Genomic DNA, 27,248 nt, shown 5'->3' on the forward strand with positions numbered 1-27,248 from the left:
GATGGGCCTATGGCCTGATCCAGCAGGGCTGTCCTTATGTTCTTATGAAAGTTCACCAGGATCTAAGGCCAGTTCATATTTAGGGGTACCCTTTAAGTGAACACCTTGAAAACTCACACAGTCCCATCAGTCTCCCAGGTGAGCTGCACCCGCAGTGGGTTGCCATTTATGAGAACTGTTGCCTCCAAGCAGGGGCCATAGATGTGGCCCGCTGCCAAATGGTGTATTCATGGCAGGCCATGAAAAATGCCTCTGAGATTTGTGCCTCTGTGTGAATGGAACTTGGTTGTGCGCCTAGCAGCAGTCCTCTCTCACTCCCATGGGCAGTTATCGTACGGATGAATTGAACTGGAAAATATTTGCTTCAGCGCATTCCTCACTCTGAACCTTGAACATCATGAAAGAAAGCATCTGTTGCCAGCTACCGGCATCTGTGGTGTCTGCTTTCTTTTCTGACACTGCCCTTCGTGCACCTGTGATATCGTTTTGTAGTCTTACAAGGTGCAACATAATGCATTCAACTTTCTGTACAACCAACATCTTCCCCTGGATCAATAAGAGCCGTGGCATCCAATTGAAATGGCTGGCAGTGGAGCAAATAAGCAAGCACCTGCCGCTGAAATAAGTCAAATGCCTCCCTAACAGCTTGGTTCATTCTGATGGCACTATGCACATGAACGGGAAAAGGTGTGCACTGGCTAATGTTATCACTTCTGTAACAGACTAGATTTGCTTTTAGAGCAGAGGGGATGAGAATGTAAGGACTATTTTCTTTCTTCAATTTTTAATATACAGATTCTCCAGCCTTTCTTTTCCAAAAAGAAGGTATTGAAGGCAGCAACTGTTACCCTGCACATGCCCGATCTCATCTGATCTCGGAAGCTAAGCAAGGTCAGGCCTGGTTAGTACTTGGATGGGAGACCGCCTGGGAATACCGGGTGCTGTAGGCTTATACCATAGTCTTTCCATGCCCGATCTCGTCTGATCTTGGAAGCTAAGCAGGGTCAGGCCTGGTCAGTACTTGGATGGGAAACTGCCTGGGAATACCTGGTGCTGTAGGCTTATACCATAGTCTTTCGAGACTGAAGGTTGCCAACCAAGGCAGCTTACTATCACTTTCAGGCAAGTCCCTTACAAGAAAAGTTCCTTACAAGAAAAAAAAAAAAGTTAAACTACATAATAATAGTAAAATAGCTAACGGCCAAATCCTGAGCTGCCTGGATCACGGGACTGCCGCAGCTCTGAAAATGGCTACTGCAGCATCCAGCATGCCCCAGGCAGCCGCTGCTGCCTCCTTGGGAGAAGGAGACTTTTGTGGGCATACTCAATTCTACAGCAGCTCTGGAGCTACTGCAGAATCAAAGAGTTCCGTGTCGGACCGCGCAGCCAGACACAGAGCTCAGGATCCGGTGGAGCTGAGCTCCACTGGCTTGCCGTACACCTGCCCTGCTTCCTCCTCCCCAAAAACCTCCTCCCCACCCTCTCCTCGCCCTCCCTCCACCTTCCCCTGCACAGAATGTCACCTCCCTACCTCTCCCCACAACCCTACCTACCTTTCTGCTGCCCTGTAGTGTGGGCGACTGCCGAGTGACGGAACACCAGCCTTCCAATGGTGCGAAGTCCCGCAAATGTGCGCACATTTGCGACAGTGCACACTGGCAGCAAGCTGGTGTGCAGAGTTCAGGATTGGGCTCTAAATCAATAATCGAATCCAACAAAAGTCTAGAACCACAGACAAAGTACAAAGCTCGGCCAAATAATTTTGTTGTGTTTTTTTTTTAAAACTGCTCTTGGAACATTGGTAGGAAGGGAGTTGTTCCATACTGCAAAAAAATTTAAAAAAAAATTGGGGGGGGAGGGGACAGGGTGATATTCTTGGATTATCTCAGGTAGCAGCCAAGCTTTGGCAGGTCTTATGTATAGCACATGTACACCAATCCGCTGCCGGAATCCACTGCCCCCACTGGAGCTGGTAAGCCAGCAGAGGAGGTGGAATGTTGGTGGAATGTTGGTATGTCTCAAAAAAGACATAGTGGAAATGGAAAAGGTGCAAAAGAGAGCGACTAAGATGATTACGGGGCTGGGGCACCTTCCTTATGAGGAAAGGCTACGGCGTTTGGGCCTCTTCAGCCTAGAAAAGAGACGCCTGAGGGGGGACATGATTGAGACATACAAAATTATGCAGAGGATGGACAGAGTGGATAGGGAGATGCTCTTTACACTCTCACATAATACCAGAACCAGGGGACATCCACTAAAATTGAGTGTTGGGCGGGTTAGGACAGACAAAAGAAAATATTTCTTTACTCAGCATGTGGTCGGTCTGTGGAACTCCTTGCCACAGGATGTGGTGATGGCGTCTAGCCTAGACGCCTTTAAAAGGGGATTGGACAAGTTTCTGGAGGAAAACTCCATTATGGGGTACAAGCCATGATGTGTATGTGCAACCTCTTGATTTTAGAAATGGGCTATGTCAGATGCAAGGGAGGGCACCAGGATGAGGTCTCTCGTTATCTGGTGTGCTCCCTGGGGCATTTGGTGGGCCTCTGTGAGATACAGGAAGCTGGACTAGATGGGCCTATGGCCTGATCCAGTGGGGCTGTTCTTATGTTCTTATGGTGGAGAAGGGGAAAAATGGGGGGGGCAGGAGTGTTTCGGAGGGGAGAGGGCAGAACAGTGGGCAGAACAGGGCAGATGTTGGTGGCAGCAACTTGCGCCAACCCATTTTCCCCCCGTTCCCCAGCAAAGAAGCTGGCACAGATCCGAGGTGACCCAATGGGGTAATGGAGGCTTATCTCTGGGTAAGGGAACAAATATTGTCTTACCTGGAGAAGTCCTCTGTGACTGTGCCCCTACAGAATGCAGCACACACTCCAGTAGTGTGGCTGCATCAGTGGGGGAGGGGGATTTAGTTAGGATTAGGTTGCCAAATTTTAACAATTTTAGAACAAGATAGAAATGAGGGAGCCCCATTGGAGTAAACCGTTGGTATGTCAATCTCATGACTGTCTGTGCTGAATGGTAGTAGTTCTCCTGGGTCTCAGGTGAGGGCATTCCCAACTGAGTTGCCTCCTATGGAAGCCCTTCCTTCTTGCATACAGATGAGAATTCTTGCATGTTTGGCAGCACTGGGTTTAGCCTTAAAGATTGTGAGCCCTTTGGGGACAGGGAGCCATTTAGTTATTTGATTTTTCTCTGTAAACCGCTTTGTGAACTTTTAGTTGAAAAGCGGTATATGAAGACGGTTAATAATAATAAAGGGCCTGACAGATAGATGGTCCTGAACGGAGTCTGTTAAAATCACAAGGTGCTTTCTAAAACATATTCCCCTCTACTTGAATGTACACCAAAGAAATTATAGACTTTCGAGTTCTAAAAATACATTACTTTAAATCCTCCAATCTCACCAAAGTACACCAAATGAATGTACACCAAAGAAATTATAGACTTTAGAGTTCTGTATATATACACACACACTTTTTAAAAAATACATTACTTTAAATCCTCCAATCTCACTTAGAAAATTACTTTTCACTTTTGTTAAGGTGTCACTGTTAGCAGTTCTAAGTATTTTAATGGTACAAACATTCTTTTTAATGCCAAATAAAGTGCATTTGATAAGACATTAACTTTGAGGAATTATGGAAATAACATCCTCAAAAAGACTGAGAATAAGTCCCCCCCCCCAACTTTCTAATCACTTTGCACTTTAGCAAACTAAGTGCTCCCATTGTAACAATAAGAAAGGAACTTGTTTACAAATTGTACATTGAAATTTAAGTTACGAGCCACAGCAACAGGTTTACAGTGACAGGTCACTTTAGATTGGAGTTTAATTTATGAAGATTGCTTTACCTGGAACTATGGTAATCTATGCTTTGGAGTAATTCACACACTGGCTCATTTCGAATGCGGTCAAAAAGCACCGTATTTCACTATGACAATGTAATCACAGATCCACATTAAAAAGTCATTATTGTTTAGATTCCAGCTTGGTTTGAAAAACACTTACTATAAAATTCAACAGCCTTTGTAAATTACTCAAAGGTTTACTCAAGAATACAAGGTGCAGTGATTTAAATCTGGAACTTACAACTTTATTGATTATATGGGATTTTTAGGTCACTGCATTTATGCGAAATGATTAGTGAGTAATCAGAGTAATAAACTCTCTGATGCTGGTTCATAAATAATTATGAATTGAATTCTCTTTATCAGAGTCTGGATCTGTAAATGAATCTACTCATCTCTCTCTTTTTTTAATTTTTGGTAATTCTCACAGTGTGGTCTGAAAAATCAATAGCAATAATAAGAAAACAAAACCCACACACAATTTTCTGGTTACTCTTAGTTTTCCAAGAGCATATACATTCCATTTGAAAGCTGTTTCACCCCCCCACCCCCTCCTTACATAGCAGTAACTTTTAAATGAGTGTAAAACTTTACAGATCTTTCATGCAACCTGATCCACAAGTCACAAAGAAGTCAAGGTTTGCACAAAGGACCTGGCCTCAGAGCACAATCCTACACACATCTACTCAGAAGTCCCATTATGTTTAATTGGGCTTACTCCCAGGAATGTTTGTACAGGTTTGCAGCCTCAGGGCCCTATCCTATCCAATTTTCCAGCACCCACCGGTGCAGCCACAATGCAACCCCAAAGTAAGGGAACAAATGTTCCCATACGAGGCCTCTGAGACTGCCTGACCACCACAGGATGCACTGCATGCCCCATTGGCATGACTGCACCCAGAAGGCATATATATAGCAGAGGGATGCATGTGACATTAAAGAAAATGCTTCTGAAAAATAGTGGGTAGTTTTATCTCAGCACTCTATATCAGGGGTCTCTAAACTTTTTGGCAGAAGGGCCGCATCAAATATCTGGGACAGTGTCGAGGGACGGGAAAAAAAAATTAAATATAACATTTAAATTTAAATAAATACATTAGAGATGAAACTTAGATGAATGAATAAAAGGAATGTCAAATGCTCAAATGTCCAGGACTTCTCCAAGCACGAACACAGCCCAAGAAATAAAGCACACACTTAAATGGACCTCCATTCCCCCACCCCACAAGCACAGCTCTGGTTGTGTTTGGTCAACTGGGCCAGAGGCTCTCAGGGGATCAGAGACTGGCTGAGGGCCAGAAAGAGGCTCGCCACGGGCCACATTTGGCCTCCGGGCCAGGGTTTGGAGACCCCTGCTCTATATGAACACTCTGGAATGGTTTCTGATGTTTCCAAAGTTTCTGCCTGTTTATTAACCATCTCAAACCCAACAGCACACAGTAATAGCAACTCACTATATATATATCAAATGACCATTTAATTACTACTTGTACTTTAAAAAGACTCAAAATTCTTTGCATACCTGCAAAATGGGCCATGTGTGAGTTTGATTCATCTACCAAGCAGAGTATTACAGCATAATAAAAACAAATGAGGCAATGAGACAATTAAAATTGTTGTGTACATTTCACTTTAATTAGGCATTTATGAGCAGTGACTTTGATCAGATATTCCCAACGCACATGACATATTGACCTGTAACCACTTCCTTGAGAATCTAGATAAGCTTTAGAAAGTGGGAAAATCGGTTGGATTCTTTCCTCCTCATAAGGACATTTGGAATAATAAGAGTTATAGACAGCAGATAGAGGTTCAACTTCATATTCTGAGTCCTACGGAAACCGGATTAGCCTCAGAAGAAGCGATCTCACTCTCGAGATTCCATGCCCTTCAATGTTTTTGAAGCAAATAAAAGAATTCTTCTGTGCTTTGGGGAAATTAGGACCCAATTCTATGGGCTGTGGCTCTGGTGCTCCACCAGCAGTGCTAGCCTATCGCAAAAAGTGCCATAAGGCACTTTTGCACTAGAGGTACTTGTGCACTACTGGTGCTGGGCCCAGCGTCAATCAGCTCAGGGCCACTGCACCAGAGGAAGGCTGCCAAAAGCTCCTGGTAGTAAGTACTGTCACCAGCTGGCGCAGGGCTCTTTGGGGCAGGGGGAGGGTGGGAAGGGGGCAGAACCAAGTGGGGAAAGGGGAGGATCAGGCCCAGGAGGGGCCAGAGACAGCGGCAGGCTCTGCCACCATTCCTCCTGGGCCAGGAAACCCAACACAGTTCTGAGCCTGTTCAATAGCAGGTGCAGATCCGAGGAAACCCACCCATTGGGATTGCCTGGGTGCTTCACAGGGTAAGGGAACATTTGTTCCCTTACCCTGACAAGATCTGGCTCTGCTTCCCTGCCCCATTGGATGCAGCGGTCACAAATTTGGCACCGCTAAAGCCCTGGAAGCTAGGTAAGAATAGAATTGTGAGAATGGATGATGGCCGGATCCCAAAGGATCTCCTCTATGGAGAACTCGTGCAAGGAAAGCGCCCTACAGGTAGACCACAGCCGCGATACAAGGACATCTGCAAGAGGGATCTGAAGGCCTTAGGAGTGGACCTCAAAAGGTGGGAAACCCTGGCCTCTGAGCGGCCCGCTTGGAGGCAGGCTGTGCAGCATGGCCTTTCCCAGTTTGATGAGACACTTGGCCAACAGTCTGAGGCAAAGAGGCAAAGAGGCAAAGACGGAAGGCCCATAGCCAGGGAGACAGACCAGGGACAGACTGCACTTGCTCCCAGTGTGGAAGGGATTGTCACTCCCAAATCGGCCTTTTCAGCCACACTAGATGCTGTTCCAGAACCACCATTCAGAGCGCGATACCAGAGTCTTTCAAGACTGAAGGTTGCCAACAAAAACTCATCTTTTGTGGCTGTTTGCAATTTTGTACCTGATTGAAATTTTTTAATGGTTTGGGTCTTCATACAGAATCGAGTGGCCCCATAGCAGGGCTACTCCCCTTACTTTCTCGATTTCCCGCTACTCACAGCCATCTGAGAACCATGGGTGTTGTTCCATAGCCTCAAGAACAATGTTGATTTGTGCACTCTTAATTTGCACAAGAAGTGTATTCCAAGGCTCATTGAACTAATGCGACGATGCGGGGGCTAAATACAACTGAGCAACATGTAATATCTCAATTCCTGGCTTTTTTTTTTTTCTTTCCCTACAATGAAGTAAATAAACCCCTTGACTCAGATCGCGATACAGTAAGGTGCCATGTAGAGGCATGTTACTCAACCAGTAGTGCATGTAGATGGCGGTTAATTCCCTGATTTGCATAATTAGCTATAGCGCTTCCTTCATGGGCCTCAATTTCTAATTGAGGTACAGCTGTGAAACCAAGATATATCTCCACTAAAGCATGCCTTTTGATTACAAGGGACAAGGGCTTTTTATTCCCAGAGTAATTGCGTCTAGGGTAAACATGTAATTGGTGGGAATAATTAACCCCAAAGTGAAGACTTTGGAATAAATCTATTCATTACTGTCAAGATTGACCAATAATGTGGATGCACAGACAATATATACGTTGATGGAGCCAGGAGGACAACACAGTAATAGTGTAAAACCAATGGTGACGGAGTAGTATAAGTTAATAAGTATGCCACGGGCTGATTTCAAAATGATGTGCTCAGCACCTAACACGGCTAAAGTAAAGAAGTACTAGAATAGAATTGCCTATGTTTTACGTGATAATGTTCATACCTTATTCCACTAAGCAGTTATTTGAATTTAACATAGACTTAAATAAGGATAGGGGGGAAAAAAACCCCTGGGATGTGTTGCTAGTCTTATTGAAATTCTTTTAGTGTCACACAAAATGTATATTTTTAAACATACAGTTTGTATGTACATGCCCAACCTTTTTATATACTGATTTTTTTAAATCCACAGATTAAACTCAACTCTATTGGCCACTGCAGATAAGAAGGACCTGGCCAATTCCTGGAAAAGGAGGGAAAAAAGTCCTCTTAGACTCCCAAAAACCACTTTTCTACAGCCACTGTTACCCTGCACATGCCCGATCTCATCTGATCTTGGAAGCTAAGCAGGGTCAGGCCTGGTTAGTACTTGGATGGGAGACCACCTGGGAATACCGGGTGCTGTAGGCTTATACCATAGTCTTTCGAGACTGAAGGTTGCCAATCAACCAACTATTAAAACTGTTATTTTGCAGCTCGCTCCAAGAAAAGTTATCTCCTTCCCTTGCCCTGGTATGCTGAACAATGGAATGCAGAAGTCATTAATCACCACCACAGACCAGGGAGAAAGGAAGAGGGTCAACTAGAACTGCTATTTTGCAGCTCGCTCTGACAAAAGTTTCACAGAGTGCACTGCAAAATAGCAGTTCTAATTCACTTCCTGACTGATTTATGTTTGTTTTGTTTTTAACTGTTTTTCTTTAACATTTTTTTTGGTATCTGCAGGGAGTCCCAGAACCAAACCCCAGCAGATACTGAGATCCCACCTGTACTAATGCCACATCCTCAGAACCCTAACACTAATTCATATAGAATTATTGATGAACACTCAAGGGAGTGGGGAGGACAGGATCATATATGCTGGCCTTGACTCTGCCCTCCATACCTTGGCTAACCACACCCCAAACTTCCATGCATACCACAGAATGTGAGAACAAGTTTTTTGAACATTCAGCCAGTACGTATGAAGACTTAACAGGGCTTAATAGGCCCATTCATGAGACAAATTGAGACAGTCACCTCAGGCAGCAGATTGGAGGGCCACGCACACTGTCTCATCTTCCCTGTCATCTTCCCTGCTGTTTTGCTTCCTCCTACTTCCTGGATCAAAAAATGGTTGGCAACCTTCAGTCTCAAAAGACTATGGTATAAGCCTACAGCACCCGGTATTCCCAGGCGGTCTCCCATCCAAGTACTAACCAGGCCTGACCCTGCTTAGCTTCCAAGATCAGACGAGATTGGGCATGTGCAGGGTAACAGTTGCTGATGGATCAAAAAAAAAGGGGGGGGAAGAGCATTAGTAACAATCTAGGCAACCACTCCCCTCTCCACTACATTTCCTCTTCTGTTTCTCCTCTCCCTTTTACAATTTAGGGAGTGGACAAAGCAGGGGCTGACACATCAGTGGACTCTAGAAACAGAGCTACAGAACTGGAAGAGTCTTCAGGAAGTCATAAGAGACATCACAAGAAGCGGAGACTATAGGGAAGACCACAGTGGTCAAGAAAAACCTTGGAAATCGCTGCTCTAACACTTTAGGAATAGGAAACTCTAAAGATGTTTCCTTTATGTGCACACAAGATGAGGATGGCCTCTCAAGCACAAAGTCTTGTTACAGAATATCCTACTCCTTTGGCATCTGGATAGAGAGGGGGTGAAAAGGAGGGAGGATGGAAATACAGTTAAGGACCACATCTCCTGTGAGAACCACGGAGTGATGGTCAGGTGACCAGTGGCAGACCTCCCATTCATTTGATGGGGCAAATGCCCTGGGCATGGAAACTTGCGCAGCTTTAGGACCCTGTGGAAGCCTCTCTGAGGCTCCTGACGGGGTTGGAAATTGCACTTCTGTTTTTTTTCTTGAAACACAGTTTAAAGCATCAGGGAATTTTCAGAAGGCTTCCCCAACGCGTCCTGGATTTGCATGAGGCACCAGATAAGTGGGGGAGGCAAATTTATGTGCAAAGGATGGCGACATGCCACAGAGGCGTCATCGCAGACCTTTGCCCCTGCGCACAGGGCTGGGGAGGTCCACCACTCTAGGTGACTGGACAATGCACTTCCCTACAAAGTCCTGCAGGCATTCAGTTGCTCCCACATTCCAACACATTCTTCCCCTTCCCACATATATAGATATAAAGTAAGAACATAATTTTAGCCAATCATATTTGACAACTGAGTGGGCAGAATGAATATTTTTTTTTAACATCAACTCACACTGCAGAACAGAAACGACTATGGTGGGTTATTTCAGGCAATTCTACTATTTGTACCTCTAAACAGGCAAGTATGAGCTTAAGTATTAAAACTGAACTCAACAGACCATGATATTATGTAGTAAACCATTCTTATGCTTTTATTTTCATTTTCACCAAGATGTGATTTTTTAAAAAAAGAATGCAGTGTTCTGAGGAGCAACCTCTGAATTTGATGAGAACCCCCTCCCCTCCACCATCACTCAAATAACCAGAGCTCACCTCAATGTTCCTTGGTTTCTGAGGTGTGAAGCTCCATGTTGCCATTCTAATGGAAAGATTCTTTGGTTTCCCACAATGTGCACCATAAAATGCCTGGTGTTTTGCTTTCGGCAAAACCCCCAAATTCATTATGAATTTACATAAGAAGAGCCCAGCTGCATCCAGTCAAAGGACCATCTAGTCCAGCTTCCTGTATCTCACAGTGGCCCACCAAATAATGCATGTTGGCAACCTTCAGTCTCGAAAGACTCTGGTATCGTGCTCTTAAAGGTGGTTCTGGAACAGCATTTAGTGTGGCTGAAAAGGCCGATTCGGGAGTGACAATCCCTTCCACACCGGGAGCAAGTGCAGTCTGTCCCTGGTCTGTCTCCCTGGCTATGGGCCTTCCTTCTTTGCCTCTTTGCCTCAAACTGCTGGCCAAGTGTCTCTTCAAACTGGGAAAGGCCATGCTGCACAGCCTGCCTCCAAGCGGGCCACTCAGAGGCCAGGGTTTCCCACTTGTTGAGGTCCACTCCTAAGGCCTTCAGATCCTCTTGCAGATGTCCTTGTATTGCAGCTGTGGTCTACCTGTAGGGTGCTTTCCTTGCACAAGTTCTCCATAGAGGAGATCCTTTGGGATCCGGCCATCATCCATTCTCATGACATGACCGAGCCAACACAGGCGTCTCTGTTTCAGTAGTGCATACATGGTAGGGATTCCAGCACATTCCAGGACTGTGTTGTTTGGAACTTTGTCCTGCCAGGGCATCCCGAGAACATAAGAACAGCCCCACTAGATCAGGCCATAGGCCCATCTAGTCCAGCTTCCTGTATCTCACAGTGGCCCACCAAATCCCCCATGGAGCACACCAGATAACAAGAGACCTCATCCTGGTGCCCTCCCTTGCATCTGACATAGCCCATTTCTAAGACACAACCTGTGTCCTGGTGCCCTCCCCTGCATCTGGCAATCTACAAAAGGTAGCCTACTTCTACAATCAGGAGCTTGCACATACCTGTCATGACTTGTTTCCCATGATGGACTTTTCCTCCAGAAATTTGTCCAATCCCCTCTTAAAGGCATCTAGGCAAGATGCCATCACTACTTCCTATGGCAAGGGGTTCCACAGACTAATCACATGCTGGGTAAAGAAATATTTTCTTTTGTCTGTCCTAACTCTCCCAACATTTCGTTTCATCTCATTTAGGTATGTATTCCTTTATATATAAATACACTATAGTCTTTTTCTTATGTGCAACCGTCTGGCCGGAACCAAAATTACCTGCCAGAACACAGATTTCCTAGATAGTCCATTAAAGTATCCTACGTTAGGGAACCATAACCATGAGCAGAAGGAATAAACAGGAGAGGAAGACAGATCTACGCTTGGGAGCAATAACTGCAAACAAGCTGTAGACCCTGAGCAACAATAGGTTCCCTAGACAACAAACGGTACTCACAAAGGAAATGGAAATTTCTGTCTCAAGGACAAGCTGCATTGTGCTCAAAAATTGTTTGCTGTGCAGGAGGGGATTACTGCTAGCTGTTCTTTCTCTAGAAGGAAAAGAGACTAATCAAGGTGCACCAGGAAATCAGCAACATGGAACCTGAAAACAAACTGGCCCTCTGAGGGATATCACCTAATTCCCAGTGGCAAGGGAGCAGTGATTATAGCCAGAAGACTAGCAACAGTGGCTTCACTATGGGGGTGTGTGGGGTGCGAGCTGCACCCAGTGACACATACACACACACGGGGGGGGGTGACACCACTACTGGTCAAAATTTCTACAATCTTGGTATTTTCAAATAATAACATCATTCAGTGCATATATATCATTCAGTGCTTAATTCATGCAGAATGCAATGAAACAAACCGTATAAATATCTCTATTCTATCAAACATTATAGCCAAAACGCCAGGGGGCAGGGTGATGATGTGTGGCCATGCCCACCACCTGGGGGGTTCCAATGCATGGCAGAAGCTCCATCATGGGGGAGATGCGCTGGCCTCCTGCACTGGGTGATGCAAACCCTAGTGATGCCACTGAACCTACTTGCACCAGTGATCCTGGGGGTCTTGCTGTCATCTTTCATCCATCCCCAGTGTGGTTGGTTGGCAACCTTCAGTCTCGAAAGACTATGGTAGAAGCCTACAGCACCCGGTATTCCCAGGCGGTCTCCCATCCAAGTACTAACCAGGCCTGACCCTGCTTAGCTTCCAAGATCAGACAAGATCAGGGATGTGCAGGTAACAGTTGCTGCATGTCATCCCCAGTGTGGCCCTCAAGTAAAACAAGTTTTTCCTTCTTTCTTTGGGGGCACCACTGCAGGCGCCCATTCAAGCACAGACATGCTAAGTTGCCTGCACTGAGCAGGGTGGTTGGACTGTTGCATCTGTTGAGTTCAAAAATGAATGCACTTCCAGTCATTTGCCTGAAGACAGTGGGACTTGCTTCAAAGTAAACATACTAGAAGTGTGCTTTCAAACGGCTCCAGGAATTCCAGCCTCATGCTGCTTAATTTAGCCTAATCACCCCTCCTATTAAATGAATGAATTATGTCAGATTAGCCCAGTAGAGCCTCAGTTCAGGCTTCAGTATGCACACTGCTTTCCAACAGTACAGTAAATCATTAACGTTAAGCTATCATAATCGTCCTTAGAAAACTAAGAGCATAAGAAGAGCCCCGTTGGATCAGGCCAAAGGCACATCTAGTCCAGCTTCCTGTACTCACATTGGCCAACCAGATGCCACAGGGAGCATACAAGTAAACAAGCTCTGCATCCCAGTGCCCTCCCTTGCACCTGGCATTCTGAGGAAGCCTACTTCTAAAAATCAGGAGCTTGCACATACCCGTCATGGCTTGTAACCTGTGATGGACTTTTCCTCAAGAACAGTGTCCAGTTCGTTTTTGAAGGCATCCAGGCCAGATGCCATCACCACATCCTGCAGCAAGGAGTTCTGCAGCCAAATTACACGCTGTATAAAGAAATATTTTCTTTAGTCAGTCCTAACTCTCCCAACACTCTATTTTAGTGGATGTCCCCTCATTCTGGTGTTGCGTGAGAGGGAAAAGAACACCCCCATATCCACTCTATCCATCCCCTGCATTTTTGTATGTTTCAATCATATCCCCCAAGGCACCTTTTTTCAAGACTGAAGAGCCCCAAATGCTGGAGCCTTTCCTTTTAAGGGAGGTGTCCCAGCCCAGTGAGCTGTGGTCCTTTCCTTTTCTTCCCCCCCCCCTTTTATTCCTTTAACCGTGTGAATATGTGGCCCTGACAAATCAGAGATGGCCAAACATCGTACCTGCTGTTATACCTGGCTGGCTTGCAAGAACTAGACTGATTGAAGCTTCCATCTCTTCTAGTGTCTCAGCGTGAAGAATAACAGGGGTATCCACTGAGAAAGATGTCCACGGAAATGAGGAAGGCTGCTTGCATTCGCAAGTGCTGATGGAAGCAAGCTGGAGAATTTCTTTTGTCAGGTGGCTGGTGGTAGCCTTGAGTTTTGACACAGCGTAATGTAATAGTGAAAAGCTTAGCAGGCTCCCCGCTGGGCAAGTGAAAAGGCTGGCCGCAAAACAAGCAGCTTGATTTATTAGAGGCAGTTCAGGAGATGATACAGGTATTTTTGACCAGTAAGTAAATACGGGGCATAGGATCAAGATAGACAGAGATGCAAGGCAGAAACAGACCATGATGACTATCTTATACCTGAGTTGTTTTTTCTGAATTGCATGTATACATCCAGCCTTCCATTCATGGAGCCCAACACAACATAGATGGAGTGCCCAGGAAATTTCCATTCTAGGCACCGACCAGACCAAAACCTGCTCAGCTGCCTTAAGCAGGCTGAAGCATTGTTTATTTCTTCCAATCACAAAGATTGCAGATTTACCCAAACAGCATGACACTGGAGCAATTTTGGGGGCACCACCACAATCAGTGCTGGTGCCCCCAGCACACTACCACAGAAGGTGACCTGTGGTGAGGAAGGTCTGCTGTTGTGTGTGTGGTGGAGACAGTGGCATAGCTAATGATCATGCAGTCCGCTGCCGGCCTCCAAATGACACCCCAGAAGTGATGTTACAACCGGAAGTGACGTTACCCCTGGGCTTTTTAAAAAGAGAAAACCGGGGGGAAAACCCATCTCCTCCCCCCAGCAGCTAGCCACTGACTTGCTTTGCTTCCTCCCCTCAGCCAGTGGCATAGCTAAGGCATCTATCTGCTACCTGGGGTCAAAGATTTTGTAGCACCTCGCCCCCATGACAAAATCAAATTAAGTAAATAAATAAAAAGTGTGCCCCTTATTGGTTAGAGACACTGTACTGGGAGGGAGGGTTATTCCTCCCCCCCCCCCCCGCTAGATATAAGTGCAGCACCATTTGAAAAAGTGCATCTTGACTCAGTTAGCATGGGGAACTGTAGTATGATATATGGAAATGAAAGCTGATTCATATTAACACCTTATTTCTTCCATGCTATATCATAATAACATCTCATTGGTTCTCAGAACAATCAGTCTCATAGGTTAGGTTTGAGTTAGGATAATCCACTTTTTGTTCCATATGGCAGTTGTGTTTTCATTTTCTGGTTAATTGGTCATAACTTTTGATAAAATACAGATATTCCAGTGTGGTTTGTTTCATAGCATTTTGCATTAAATTACCTTTCCAATGATATATAACATGATGGTATTATTAGTACATACCAAGGTTTTAACAATTGTGGCCACTAGCGTCAAGCTCAGCTTGTTGCCTCCCTAAAGCTTGTAGCCCAGTGCAATTGCTACCCCCTGCACCCCTTTAGCTATGCCACAGATTGGAGAATGAATGGATGGGTGGAACAGGGCAGCAGTGGGGCAGGCGGGAGGTGGGAGCAAAGGGTTGGATCTCAGTGTCAATGGCATGCACGAGGATCCTACCCCTGTTCCTCTTCCCTGTTCCCTCTCCCTTACTGCCTTCAGTTTGAGACATACAAACATACATACATACAATCTTCAGATTGAGACATACAAAATTATGCAGGGGATGGACAGAGTGGATAGAGAGATGCTCTTTACACTCTCACATAACACCAGAACCAGGGGACATCCACTAAAATTGAGTGTTGGAAGAGTTAGAACAAACAAAAGAAAATATTTCTTTACTCAGCATGTGGTTGGTCTGTGGGACTCCTTGCCACAGGATGTGGTGATGGTGTCTGGCCTGGACGCCTTTAAAAGGGGATTGGATAAGTTTCTGGAGGAAAAATCCATTACGGGTTACAAGCCATGATGTGTATGCGCAACCTCCTGATTTTAGAAATGGGCTATGTCAGAATGCCGGATGCAAGGGAGGGCACCAGGATGAGGTCTCTTGTTATCTGGTGTGCTCCCTGGGGCATTTGGTGGGCTGCTGTGAGATACAGGAAGCTGGACTAGATGGGCCTATGGCCTGATCCGGTGGGGCTGTTCTTATGTTCTTACCACAGAAAAGCCCCTTTCACATAACTTCTACACATTCAGTGAAGCAGGAACTCAGGACAGAGGCTTGGAGGCTGCTCTCTGTCCTTAGGCAAGCTGATATGGGAAGAGGTAGTGCTTGAGTTACTCTGGGCCGTTTGGGGTTTTGCTGAGATCCCTCTCGGCAAACCTGGGAGCTCTTCCTGCAGAGCAACCTCTGAGCAATTGGGATTGGGGGGGGGGGGCCAGCCAAACCAACTTTGGGAAGGCAAGCAAAATTTCTCGAGGGGTTTCCGTGCACCCCCAATTTTTGGTCTAATTCAGAGCGATGTCTTGCCACGAGGTGCCATTGAAGTGATGAAAGGAGAAAAGCGGATTGCGATGACGGGAACCGAGCCACGCAGCTGCCTGCTTTCGGTGGCAGTAAACAGAGGTAATCTATCCCTGTCCACTAATGTTTATAAACATATTGTAAACAAGCATAAGTGAACAGCTCATCTCTCCGGGGGGAACAGATGTGTCCTTAATACTGATTAAGTGTTTTGTTCTGCCTGAGTATCTGGTGGAGGTTTTATGCTCCTTAGCAGGGGGAGACAGAGTAATGACAGTCTCGTATTCTCCTGGCTCTTTAACTGCTTTGAGGGATTCTCCAAGCAATACGGCATGTATAATTTTACCGATGATCACTTTCGGTGATGCTAACTGTGTGACAGTCTGCTCCTTGGTGGGGCTGCTTTTTGGCAGAATCGAGATCACTGAGTGCTGGGGAGACGGAAAGCGCCAGAGGCCAAGAGACCAAGCCCATTAAAAATGCTTATTGGGAGAAGGGTTGCCAACTTGCCTTCTCTTTTCTCTCAGGGCAAGGCTCCTGTGCCTTTCATAGCTTAAGAGGCAGTGTGATGGAGAAAGAAGTTTCGCCTGTTGAATTTCTGTCTCTTTTCCAAGGTGATCTCTCAGCTAATGAACTAACAGTCCCATCCAAATCTCTCCTCTTACATATCTTCCATTATCTACTTTTTAGGATAGTCTAACAGTGGTTCCCAAACTGCAGGCTGGGACCCACCGGTGAATCACAACCTGATTTTTGGTGGGTCGCCAAAGGGTGATGAAAAGATCAGATAACTAATTGCCTCAAAGCCCTGAGGCTATTCAGAAATCAGATACTGCAGCTGCTCATTACCCTGCAAAGAGCTCAGCTCCTGCAGTTTGCAAGCATGTGTAACTACAGGGAGATAAATGTTTGAGGGTCTTTTTTCTGGTTATTATTACTTATAAATAAACAAATAAAATATTATTTCTTTCTAGAGCTCCTTTTTAAAAAGTCTGGTAAACCTAGGTGGTTCCCAATAGAGTCATTTAAAAATGTGGGTCCCGGTGCTAAAAAGTTTAGGAACCACTCGTCTAAGGACATGTGATATAAATATGTACAGCTAAGCAGTCTGGGCCAGGCCAGTAGCTGATAGGAGACCACCTGAAAAACCCACGACGCAAGGAAGGCAGGATATAAATGTAAAATAAAGTTACCCCTTAGCTATTAGCTGTATAGTACTTGCTGTTTTCTGCTAGCCATATTAGATGATACCTCAGACATTCTGTACTTTCCTCCTTACCTTGAGTACCTCCTTAGAGCAGGGTCTTCCAAACAGGGGCCAGATCTGGGGTTTGAACTAACCTTTCCGCCTCATGAGTGTCCACCGTGTCTTACCGTTCCACCGTGTCACCACATGACTTTCAGTGAGATCAGAGGACAGGGATGCTGCGGGCAGTCTCATCTGCCTGGACATCCTATTGCACAGTCTTCTGGGACTCAGGACAACAGATGTGACTAACCAGAGTGTCCATGTCCCCCAATCTCACTGAAAGTCATGGGGCAACGTGGTGGAATGGTAAGCTCCGGTCCGAACGGGCATCCTGCACTGGTTGACATAAACCCTAGAGATGCCACTGAGACTAGAAATGATTGTACCCAAGTACAGTTTAACACGTGAACAGCCTTATTGTCCTTTGAAGATGTCCAATGCATGTAAAAAATTGTGGACATATGGTGAGCCCAGACTTTGCCTTCACATGTTCAGTATAATCTCTGCACAAACTCCACTCAGCTACCATTTGTATTCAGGTAGACTGGTCTGGACAACTACAACCTCTGCTTTTTGGCAGGTTCCCAGTTCCCATTCACACCTGTCGTTTACATGTGTACATACAGTAAACATTCATGTTGGTTGAGGGCCTACCACCCTCCCATCATGCATATTCAGTGTTCACACGCTGAACACCCATGGCCTATAATGACTAAGATGATTACGGGGCTGGGGCACCTTCCTTACGAGGAAAGGCTACGGCGTTTGGGCCTCTTCAGCCTAGAAAAGAGACGCCTGAGGGGGGACATGATTGAGACATACAAAATTATGCAGAGGATGGACAGAGTGGATAGGGAGATGCTCTTTACACTTTCACACAACACCAGAACCAGGGGACATCCACTAAAACTGAGTATTGGGAGAGTTAGGAAAGACAAAGAAAATATTTCTTTACTCAGCGTGTGGTTGGTCTGTGGAACTCCTTGCCATGGGATGTGGTGATGGCGTCTGGCCCGGACGCCTTTAAAAGGGGATTGGACAAGTTTCTGGAGGAAAAATCCATTATGGGGTACAAGCCATGATGTGTATGCGCAACCTCCTGATTTTAGAAATGGGTTATGTCAGAATGCCAGATGCAAGGGAGGGCACCAGGATGAGGTCTCTTGTTATCTGGTGTGCTCCCTGGGGCATTTGGTGGGCTGCTGTGAGATACAGGAAGCTGGACTAGATGGGCCTATGGCCTGATCCAGTGGGGCTGTTCTTATGTTCTTATGTCTCTCAGTGCGTATGATTATCAGTTTGTAAGCAAGAAAATAAAAGCAATTCTGAAAAATGTCTAAAATGGTTCAAAATTAAAATGGTATACACGTCACTCAGCAATGGCTGCATTAATTAATATATTGATTTCTCCACCCCCCCCTCCCCAATTGCACCACACACAGTGGCTCATCGCTGGCTAGTCTGCTCACTTAACAGTTGTTTTAACAACCGTGTTTGTGTGATCTGTGGTCAAGCCTGGTGATAAATTGCCAAAAGACTGTTAAGAAAATTAAAAATAGATATATCAGCTATCACTCACCAGATCATTATATGCTCAGCAGTTGTGTGTCTCTCCCCAGAGATTCAACGCAATATTGTTTGTGCACTAAGGGGAAGGCGATGACAAAGAACCATAGATTGTTCAGGATCCACACATGAGGCAAGGTGATTTGGAATGAAATTGAGGCACATTTATTGATTGGAAGACTGCAGTGGGTCCTGTCTAGCACACCCCATCCCCTAAGTGCAGACACCTGCCCTGGAGAAGACAGCTAGCCTGCCCAGACCCCCTTGGGTGAAACCACCCTGGTTCCACCCCAGGGTCACCTCTTGGCACCCCAGTTTATCAATGCCAACCCCTGGAAAGGCAGTCAAGAAAGCTGAATTGTTCTGCCTACCTCAAGCAGCCTTTGAGGTAGGTATCACAATTCAAGCTCAGTGAACCCTATCCCAATCCAGACAGCTCCTGGAGACCAGTTCTGGTTTTCCTTCTCACTCTTGCCTACAGGTACACTGAATCCCTACTCCTGCTCCCTGCCCCACACTGTATCTGCCAATCTCCCTACCAGTCTCTCCATCAGTGAGGCATAACCAAGCTGCCATGAAACATTCTGGTAGCCATCACTCTACATATGTTTTATGCTAACATTGTTTAAATATACTAACACTGTTTAGTCTGTTTAGTCTGTTTACCCAGGCTTCGCGCACTGGAGAGGACACTCTGTTCCAGAACCACCATTCAGAGCGTGACACCATAGTCTTCCGAGACTGAAGGATGCCAACATATTTGTTTAGTCTGTGGAACTCCTTGCCACAAGATGTGGTGATGGCATCTAGCCTGGATGCCTTTAAAAGAGAATTGGGCACATTTCTGGAGGAAAAATCATCATAGTTTACAAGCCATGATGTGTATGTGCAACCTCCTTGTTTTAGAAAGAGGCTGTCTCTGAATGCCAGATGCAAGGGAGGGCACCAGTTATAGGTCTCCTGTTGTCTTATATACTCCCTGAGGCACCTGGGGGGGCCACAGTCTGTAAGATAAAGGAAGCTGGACTAGACGGGCCTTTGACCTAATCCAGTGGGGCTCTTCTTATATTCTTATGTTCTTCAATAAATCCAAACTTAGCCTTGAATGTTCTGATCTGTCTGGGGCCCATAATGAGTCTTATTTTGGAAGAGAGACAGCATACAAGCTAAATACCCTTGTTTCTCAAGGTTTGTCCTCCACTATACCACTTCACATGGTCCACCTATCTGAAGTACCACCGGAAGTAACTGGTGATGACATAATCTCCAGTTGCTTCTGGGTTGGGAGGCCAAATGCAGTGTGACAAACACCAGTAAGAGGCTCAGGGTGGGTGGGAGATCTTTTTCAAGCAAAGAAAATCATGCTTTGGAGCTCTGCCTGCCGAGCTGAGCCTCCTACCGCTGTTTGTTGTGTCACATTCCTGGTCTTGCTGCTGGGTGGCAGGGATCCAGGGATCCTGCAAGTGCCACCAGACACTACCTCAAGTACCACTGGTGTTATCGGTACCACTGGTTGAAAAACACTATACGGCAGTATGTGTGAATATGTAAGTGTTCATCCCCACTAGCAGGGGAAGCTGTTACTGATTCAGTTCCCAGTTTAAAGGCTTATGGATTGCTGTCTCCTACTTCGATTAGACTTCTCGTAAGCTTCATTTCCTGTCATTGTTTTATGTTTCCAAGCCTGAGCTGCCGTGACCCGCTGCTTCTCTTCTTCTCAGCAGCACATAAAAAGTTCTTTGTGTATCCGTGAATGAGTTTGCTGTTTCCACAGCTCTGCTAACATATGACACATTCTGGTTCATAAATAACGTTACTGTTCTTTATGGACTACTGTTCTAGGGCTACTGTTAATACTTGTTTCTCAAAAACAAGGGCACCAGAGGGAGGGCACCAGAATGAGGTCTCTTGTTATCTGGTGTGCTCCCTGGGGCATTTGGTGGGCCGCTGTGAGATACAGGAAGCTGGACTAGATGGGCCTATGGCCTGATCCAGTGGGGCTGTTCTTATGTTCTTATCTAAAAACATATAGGTAGAGAAGGTGGGAGGTGAGTATCCACACAGGCAGAGCAAGCTTGCCACAGTGTAGGAGGACTCCAGAACTCTGTCCTTCAAAAGCAGCCCAGAATCTTCAGTATTCACTGCAGGTGAAATCTGTCCCTAACCATAACCTCTCCCACAACCCACAATGGCATGATGGTGTGCAGGACGTCTCATTAGTATTAAAATCCAGATTACCTGCTACTGTTACTTAATGCAAGAGAGGATCGGGAATGAATGATGGTTATAGCTGATTTGACCTTACTTTGTACAATGCGAGGCCATTTCTGGCAATAGTGATCTCATTGTAGCTTTAATGATCTCATCTAATTATTGCTAACTCAAAAGACCTTTCGTGCTTTAATGTGAGCGACGGAACACACACCAGAAGACTAATGAACTCATCATACTGTGCTAGTCTCTAACCAGAAGCAGAGATTTGTTTGGAAAATTGAAACGGAAAAAATACATTAGAGGGAGGCTGCAATAATTTTGCATTTATTTACTTAACTTGAAAAAGGAAATTATAACGGCCCTGCTGGGGGAGAAAGAAAACACAATTGACTTTTGCTTTTATTGAAAAGTGGTATATAAATCATATTATTATTGTTATTAATGATCATACTGTTCTTGTGAGTGTCTGGCTAGGAAATTGAAAGCGGAACATTGACTAGGTTTCTTTATTTTAAACATACATGCCCAGTTTCAGCTCAACCACAAGACAGCGAAAAGTACGTTATCCACAACACAAATCCTACCCAGATACTGTCAGCTGAATCCTGAGCTGTCAGCACCCAGGGCTGCAGCAGTGCTGAAAAAGGCTGCTGCTGTATGCTGCGTGCTTCTCATAAGAACATAAGAACAGCCCCACTGGATCAGGCCATAGGCCCATCTAGTCCAGCTTCCTGTATCTCACAGCGGCCCACCAAATGCCCCAGGGAGCACACCAGGTAACAAGAGACCTGCAAGGCTTCCTGGGAATTGTAGTTTAAGAACATAAGAACAGCCCCACTGGGTCAGGCCATAGGCCCATCTAGTCCAGCTTCCTGTATCTCACAGCGGCCCACCAAATGCCCCAAGGAGCACACCAGATAACAAGAGACCTCATCCTGGTGCCCTCCCTTGCGTCTGGCATTCTGACATAGCCCATTTCTAAAATCAGGAGGCTGCACGTACACATCATGGCTTGTAACCCATAATGGATTTTTCCTCCAGAAACTTGTCCAATCCCCTTTTAAAGGCGCCCAAGCCAGATTCTACACCAAAATTCCAGTGTAGAATTTTGAGCAAAACTCCACTGGTCCCGCCTTCCTCCTGCCCCACTCTCTCCCCTCAGCACGCCTCCTCCCCATCCTCTCTCCACCCTCTCCCCACTCTCCCTCTGCCTCCCCCTGCCCTGGAACGCTTTCTCCCCACCTACACCTACACCTCTACCTACCTCTCCACTGCTCAGAAGTCCGTGCAACCACCGAGCGGCATAGCTCCAGTGCTCACCTGGTGCTGGCCTACCACTGGTAGAGCACCGGTGCTAGAGCCCAAAAACGTGCCTTATGGCTTGTTTGTGGCAGTGTGCACAGGCAGTGAGCCAAGCTCAGAACTGGGCTCTGTAATGGCATCAAATGGATACTGGGACAATGTCCATCATATCTAAGACCAGCCAGCAAAGGGAAGGGGAGGAAGGGAGCAAGCAGATCCTGGTGGTGCAGCCAGCCCAGCAATGGTGTCTCCAGAAACAGTAATGCCAGTCAGATGCCATAGCCGGCCACAGCATCAGCGCCATGATTGCCCAGTGACCAAGCCATGCATGCCATGGTGGCCACCCAGCGACTAAGCAACACCACATTGATGTGCCCCCAGACCTACTCTATGATTATTATTATTGTTAGAGATCCTTATATACCGCTTTTCAATAGCAGTAGATCACAATGGATGACAAAGCAGTAGATGAAATGGGCTACATAAGAATGCCAGATGCAGGGAGGGCCCCAGGATGAGGTCTCTTGTTATCTGGTGTGCTCCCTGGGGCATTTGATGGGCCGCTGTGAGATACAGGAAGCTGGACTAGATGGGCCTATGGCCTGACCCAGTGGGGCTGTTCTTATGTTCTTAACTACAATTCCCAGGAGGCCTTGCAGGTCTCTTGTTATCTGGTGTGCTCCCTGGGGCATATGGTGGGCCGCTGTGAGATACAGGAAGCTGGACTAGATGGGCCTATGCCTGATCCAGTGGGGCTGTTCTTATGTTCTTACAAAGCGGTTTGCATAGTAAAATAAATCAATGGATGGTTCCCTGTCCCCAGAGGACTTTAAAAAAAAAGTTCAAATACAGAAACAACAGCCACTGGAAAATATGCTATGCTGGGGCAAAGAGGGACAGTGGTTCTCCCCCTGCTAAATATGAGAAGCATCACTTTGAAAGGTACATCTTTGCCCAGTCAGCAGGGGTTTAGAATTCATTAGCAGCCGGTTCCATTCTGGCTTTTATACTGTCTCCAAAATAGCAGCTCTACCACCACATTCAGTGAAACGGTCTACTCTATCAATGGGGATTCTACTGTCTTATTCTGTTGCCCGTGTAGCTCCGACCCGAGGCATGCAGCGGAGAAGTCTGGAGCTTGATCTTCACACTTAGGGGAGTATAGCCTGTGCTTCCTGTCTCCCTGAGTCGCCCAGGCAGTAGAAGGTGGTGAAGGGCACTACCTGTTCCTACTCGATACATTGCTAGCTGCCTACCCACCCCTTCCTCTTCCAGCAATGGGAAGAGTGGAACAAAGTTCAAAGAATGTTGAATGGCAAACAGAGGATCTGGGCGGGGGGGGGGGGGACATTACTTCTTCCTACATTCCCTGAAAGCAACGTCTCTCACCTCCAAATGCAGAACATCATTGAAGTGCACTTTGGAAGCAGGATGTCTGGTGCATCTTACTCAGCCTTAAGAGAAGGTCTGGACCAGACCGGGAATCAAGCTTTCTCACAAAATGTAATAAAAACAGATGTTGATCATATTAAACAAGCCTGCTTCACCGGTTCTATTCCATCTCACTCTTGCTCTCTTTCTCTGCTCATGGGCTGAGTCACTTCCTGATTTTGGTCCCGCAATTTGTCTCTTCCTCTGTGTGACTTCGCCATTCCTCCGGCCTGCTTTTCCGACTCCCTTACTCAGTTCTTAATTGGTTTCTCATGGATGCAGGATGCATTGCCTGGCCAGCAGTAGCATAGCCAGAGGGGAGCAGCATGGGAAGTACTGCAGGTGCCTCCATGCGCTGCGTAAAGACCCTCCCACTCTCCGTCACAGCCATTCCAGGCAGCGATGGTAACGTGCATGCCATGCGAGTTCCTGTACATTGCTGACGCTGCCTGGAATGGCTCTGATGGGGAGTGGAAGGGCTGCTTATGCACTGTGGTATTTATGATGTCACCCCCCTCTGGCTATGCTACAGCCTGCTCGTGAAATAAATACCTCTGCTACTTGCAGAATGTACACAGCATCAGCTACTTCATCTCGCCTGCCCAGAAGCTGCACTAGAGAGGGAAGGGAGGGAATTCCCCTTTATGCCATGATGCCTTGTCCCTTTCAGCAAGGAGGAGGGCTCTGCTCTGCTTTATCACCTGCCTACTTTCTATGGCCAGGAGACAGAAGAGTTCCTGACCCCCTTGGTAGGATATAGGAAATTCCCTGAAAGGGGCATCCAAGTATTTGAAAATGGCTCTGGACCCAAGGAAGATGGGCTACTATGGCTGTTGCTCCCCTCCCCATTACCCAGTAAGCCAGTTGCTGGAGGGTGAAGGCATCAGAGTGAAGGCAGGCAGATAGGTTGGGCATGACTGAGCCCAGGGGAAGTCCCCATGTAATGGAAGATCAGAAGACCATCAGGTGGATGATGTGGTGTTGACAGCGATTCCCATGTTTTGACAGCTGGTTGACAGCTCTGGGAAGGGCAGCTCTGGCTCCACAGCTGTAATCAATCAAGGCCAATGGAGACTCTGGTGGACACCTGAGCTTCATTTAACCTTGATGGGACTTTGAATGGACATGGACTAACGAGGTAGCTCACAGCTGAGCTGCATCTTAAACTTAACAAGGGACATTCTAGGATAAAAGGTAGCTTCTGAAGGAGCAAGGACCCAGACCCATGGGACACAGACCCATACACCTGGAGGAGAGGACTGCCAGGACCCTTCTGGAGGACTCTGACACACAGGAAGGGACTTGTTGCATTGGACTCATTGAAGGAAGAGGACACGGAGACGCTGCAAGATTGGACAGTGCCTTTGAAGCTGGATTGGACTTGGAGGCTTCAGACCTTTGCCCACTAAGTTAAGTGGAGTTTTGTACCCTGCACATGCCCGATCTCATCTGATCTCAGAAGTTAAGCAGGGTCAGGCCTGGTTAGTACTTGGATGGGAGACCACCTGGGAATACCGGGTGCTGTAGGTTTATACCATAGTCTTTCGAGACTGAAGGTTGCCAACTGGGGAGGGGAAAACCTCTGGACAAGAGGAATTGCGGGGAGTGTCTGTGTTTGGAGCAATAAATTTTGTTAATTGCTCAAACTGATAAGAAGTTCTCTAGCCATCCTTTTGCAGACCGAAGCTGCTGTTCTTGGGAAAGGAGGTGTTAATTAGCCCAAAAGTGGGCATTGGGAGACAGAAAGTTTTGGACAGGACAAATTGGTGTAGTCGGTAGGATTGCAAGACAAATTGGCCTAGTCAGCAGGATAGGACACCCCATCAGTGGCAGGGGTCCTCATTTCATGTCCAGCCAGGCCTCATATGTGACACCAACCCTGCCTTCCTAGGTGGACACTGGTCAGAGCTGGCCCAAGACCTCCTGACACATGAGGCAGATTGCCAAATGCTGGGCCTCTCACCCTCTGATGTGCAAGAATCAACTCTGCCTTTGTCCAGCACTCTCACTCAGAGCTCTCTTCCCCTCCACTTTGTCTCCCTCTTTCACTTTCAATCCAGGGACTGGAAGGAGAAAGAGGAACAATGGAGGCAAATGGATGGACTGTGAAGAATGCCCCCCCCATTCTGTTTCTTGAGAAGAGCACTTCATTAGGCCTCGTGGCTGGGTCGGCCCTAAGCCTGGTTGATCCAAAGGCAAACTTTATGAGTGGAGACCATAGACAACGCTCTCTGTTCACCGAAAGCAGACAACTATTACCTGTGCTTACAAGTCCTTGCCACCAAGTGGTGCCATCCGTACATGACATCAGGATAGCACAGATCACCCTAGTGCCATACTGGTTTTTGTTTCACAAGTAGACAGCAGGAATGTTGCCATCATCGTTTGCTATTTAGGAAGGCACATTAGCCAAGGAACATTGTGGAATAGACAGTGGTGTCACTAAGGTTTGCATTACCCCGTTCAGGAGGCCAGCATGTCATAAGAACATAAGAACATAAGAACAGCCCCAATGGATCAGGCCATAGGCCCATCTAGTCCAGCTTCCTGTATCTCACAGCGGCCCACAAAATGCCCCAGGGAGCACACCAGATAACAAGAGACCTCATCCTGGTGCCCTCCCTTGCATCTGGCATTCTGACATAGCCCATTTCTAAAATGGCTATACACATTGCACATAAAATGGTTGCACATACACATCATGGCTTGTAACCCGTAATGGATTTTTCCTCCATAAACTTGTCCAATCCCCTTTTAAAGGCATCCAGGCCAGTCGCCATCACCACATCCTGTGGCAAAGAGTTCCACAGACCAACCACACGCTGAGTAAATAAATATTTTCTTTTGTCTGTTCTAACTCTCCCAACACTCAATTTTAGTGGAAGTCCCTGGTTCTGGTGTTATGTGCGAGTGTAAGGAGCATCTCTCTATCCACTCTGTCCATCCCCTGCATAATTTTATATGTCTCAATCATGTCCCCCCTCAGGCGTCTCTTTTCTAGGCTGAAGAGGCCCAAACGCTGTAGCCTTTCCTCATAAGGAAGGTGCCCCAGCCCTGTAATCATCTTAGTCACTCTGTTTTGCACCTTTTCCATTTCCACTATGTCTTTTTGAGATGCGGCAACCAGAACTGGACACAATACTCCAGGTGTGGCCTTATCATCGATTTGTATAATGGCATTATAATATTAGCTGTTTTGTTCTCAGTACCCTTCCTAATGATCCCAAGCATAGAATTGGCCTTCTTCACTGCCACCGCACATTGGGTCGACACTTTCATCGACCTGTCCACCACCACCCCAAGATCTCTCTCCTGATCTGTCACAGACAGCTCAGAACCCATCAGCCTATATCTAAAGTTTTGATTTTTTGCCCCAATGTGCATGACCTTACACTTACTGACATTGAAGCGCACCTGCCATTTTGCTGCCCATTCTGCCAGTCTGGAGAGATCCTTCTGGAGCTCCTCACAATCACTTCTGGTCTTCACCACTCGGAAAAGTTTGGTGTCATCTGCAAACTTTGCAACCTCACTGCTCACCCCTGTCTCCAGGTCATTTATGAAGAGGTTGAAAAGCACCGGTCCCAGGACAGATCCTTGGGGCACACTGCTTTTCACCTCTCTCCATTGTGAAAATTGCCCATTGACACCCACTCTA

The 27,248-nt window shown here is 46.4% G+C and overlaps 4 pseudogenes; 3 read left to right on the plus strand and 1 right to left on the minus strand.

Moving 5' to 3' along the window:
* Nucleotides 1-833: 833 nt before the first annotated feature.
* LOC136638047 (5S ribosomal RNA) lies at nucleotides 834-950 on the plus strand (annotated as a pseudogene).
* Nucleotides 951-7,887: 6,937 nt separating this feature from the next.
* On the plus strand, nucleotides 7,888-8,007 carry LOC136638334 (5S ribosomal RNA; annotated as a pseudogene).
* Nucleotides 8,008-8,747: 740 nt separating this feature from the next.
* Nucleotides 8,748-8,867, minus strand: LOC136637232 (5S ribosomal RNA; annotated as a pseudogene).
* Nucleotides 8,868-25,002: 16,135 nt separating this feature from the next.
* LOC136637089 (5S ribosomal RNA) lies at nucleotides 25,003-25,120 on the plus strand (annotated as a pseudogene).
* The last annotated feature ends 2,128 nt before the right edge of the window (nucleotides 25,121-27,248 follow it).

This window comes from Tiliqua scincoides, chromosome 1, assembly GCF_035046505.1.
Source record: "Tiliqua scincoides isolate rTilSci1 chromosome 1, rTilSci1.hap2, whole genome shotgun sequence".
NCBI lineage: Eukaryota > Metazoa > Chordata > Lepidosauria > Squamata > Scincidae > Tiliqua > Tiliqua scincoides.